Below are 2568 nucleotides of genomic sequence, written 5' to 3'. Positions count from 1 at the left end.
TTGGTGAAGAAGGAGAAGGATATTTTGGTCCGAATGACAATTATAAAACCAAGTTAAACTTTAGAGACAATTTCTTATGAAAAAAAGATTGGGGACGAAAAAAATATTCGACCTATACCTTAAGAGTCAAAATCGTACTTAACCATTAATTTATCACAATAGAATTATTCATTTCGGATCCACACATTAGAAATGAAGCAAGGGGCATCAAATGAGACGTTCAGGGTCAGGGAACCAAGGAAACTTTTTTTCTTTTTCTTTTCCTTTTCTTTTTCCTTTTTTGGTCCTCTAGTTTTCAGCGTGAAAGAAAGGGACTGTCGTAGCTTTAAGAAAATTCCCAACATAAACTACATCAATATCATGTATTAGTGTAAGAATACACAAATAGAATCAGCCCCAAACTATTAAGCATTTTACCTAAAAATGTTACACCACACTTTATGGGACACAACTTTCTAACATAAAGAATATATGTATCCAAAGAAATAATAAAAACTAAATTAACAGAAATTAGCATCTAACTATCTTAGTTCCTTGTTCAGTATAAAGGTCCATAATATTACTACTGTGTACCACTTAACGGAAAACACAAAAACTATCAAGAAAGAAACTTACCAGGTTCTCTAGCTTATTTCTTGCTTTCTAAGTTAATACAGTCAAGCTTTCGCTTAATTGGACCCTGAATAGATAACACGTTTCTTAAGAAAGTGCATCAAAACCATACGATTTCATATGTATTAGAATACATCATTTCTCTTTGTAAATTTTTTTAAGGTCTGGTTTTCTTGTTATTCAAGAAATCAAACTTAGTGGAGTATCATCTGCTTTGAAGAACCTTCAAGGAACATATTGCTAGTTCATGAGGAAGACCACAAATAATTACCATCATTAAGACATATAGTTAAGGATAACGGAAGCCGAATCTACAATTAATGAGAAATTACTCTTACTTGGGACAGATTGCTTGGCATGACGTAGTTTCCTGGGCATGTTGAGCTTGGACTTGATTATTTGACGAAGATCTTGACATGAACTAGATTTTGTGAAAGGATACACGCCATAAAAAGTAAAAATTCTGCAGCTTGAGCAGCTATTTATTCAGGCACAAGGATTCATCATAAGTCCATTTTCTTCAAAGTATAACTAGAAGTGATTGGATAGTAACAAATGCTGCAAACTGTTCGGCCTCTTTTTTGCTTTTTCCGACTTGACTGGTGTAAATTCTACCACTAAACACCAACGTAGAGATGATGACCAGATGCAAAAAAGAGGCAGAACAGCTGGTAGCATTTGTATCCTCACTGCTTTGTGGAGGAATACAATTAAGTTCTTCTCCTCCCATTAGTCTTTATCTAATCAAACAAAAATAAGGAGAAATCAGATGGTATTCAGGAACAAAAATAAGTGTAAATTCATAATGGAAACTTCACCAAGCAACCTGAATCAATTTCTCCTTCAGGAAAATATATTAAAAAAAAAAAAGCATCAGAACCAAAATTAACGAGAGTAATTTTGCAAGAGCATCAGAACCAAACTAAGAACAAATCAACAATAACCAAAACAAATCAACAATAGTCATAAGTTCAGAACAATAAATCAACCTTATAGGTTATAATAACAAGTTCAGAACAAATCAAGCATTATAAATTATAAACAAGATCAGACCTTAATCCTATTTTAGAAAAAAAAAAAAAAAGTTCAGAAGCATTACCCGAAATGAGCTTTAACAGCGGAAGGAAGCGCTGAGCAGGAGATTCTGACTTTCCTCAGGAGAAGAGCACCAGCGCCGAGAAGAAGAGGAACAAGAGAAGAAGAAGAGCAGTGCCGAGAAGAAGAGGAGCAGAGCAGTGACCTTCACACTTCGCAGCCACTGTTGGTGGCGTCTTGACTAAGGTTCGCTGGCGAGCAGTGCGGCACGGAGAAGCTGTGCAGCACGGAAGCAGAGCAGCCGGTTCCGAGAAGCAGTCAAGCAGAAGCAGAGCAACGCGGTTCCGAGAGGAAGAACACCGTGAGGCCAGTGACGGTGGACGGTGGGTGTCTGAACGAGGTTTCAGAGAGGGCCTGAGAATGGGAGATTGGGAGCTTCAATTCGTGCCCTAACTGAGAGAAAACGAGCTGGAGAGGAGATTGTGTGTGTGGTAGGGGACTAGGGGTGTTCAAGACCCGTCGCGGTTCAAAACTTGGTCTATACTTAGACATATGGGTTCGAATTTTTATTTTGAATAATTATTCAAATTGGTTTTCAAAAATTTTAAAAGTAGGCATTTTAATTGTTAAAAAAAACTAATACAATTTTTAAGATTTTATTTTGACCGACAAAATAATTTTTAGTTTATTTTTTGTTTGAGTAATTATTCATATTAGTTCCAAACATTTTAAAAGCAGACGTTTTAGTTCCAAAAAAAATTAATACACAAATCAATTTTTAACGTTTTTTTATCAGACATAACAGTTCCCATCTATTTTACTTTTACTATATGTCGACCTTTATTATTATTAACTTATTTTTGTGCATATGGACGATGACACTAGCATATTAATACACTCTTTTCGTTAAAAACAAGTAAG

The 2568-nt window shown here is 35.3% G+C and overlaps 1 long non-coding RNA gene across 1 annotated transcript; it reads right to left on the bottom strand.

Annotated features, from left to right (window-relative positions):
* Positions 386–2181, bottom strand: LOC107644221. The gene is made up of 2 exons (XR_001621266.2): positions 1712–2181; positions 386–1352 (listed from the first exon to the last, which is right to left on the bottom strand). It is a non-coding gene; the product is annotated as an uncharacterized LOC107644221 (long non-coding RNA).

Source organism: Arachis ipaensis, chromosome B05 (assembly GCF_000816755.2).
Source record: "Arachis ipaensis cultivar K30076 chromosome B05, Araip1.1, whole genome shotgun sequence".
Taxonomy (NCBI): Eukaryota; Viridiplantae; Streptophyta; class Magnoliopsida; order Fabales; family Fabaceae; genus Arachis; species Arachis ipaensis.
Note: the sequence above shows the minus strand (reverse complement) of the source record. Positions and strands in the feature narration are given on the sequence as shown.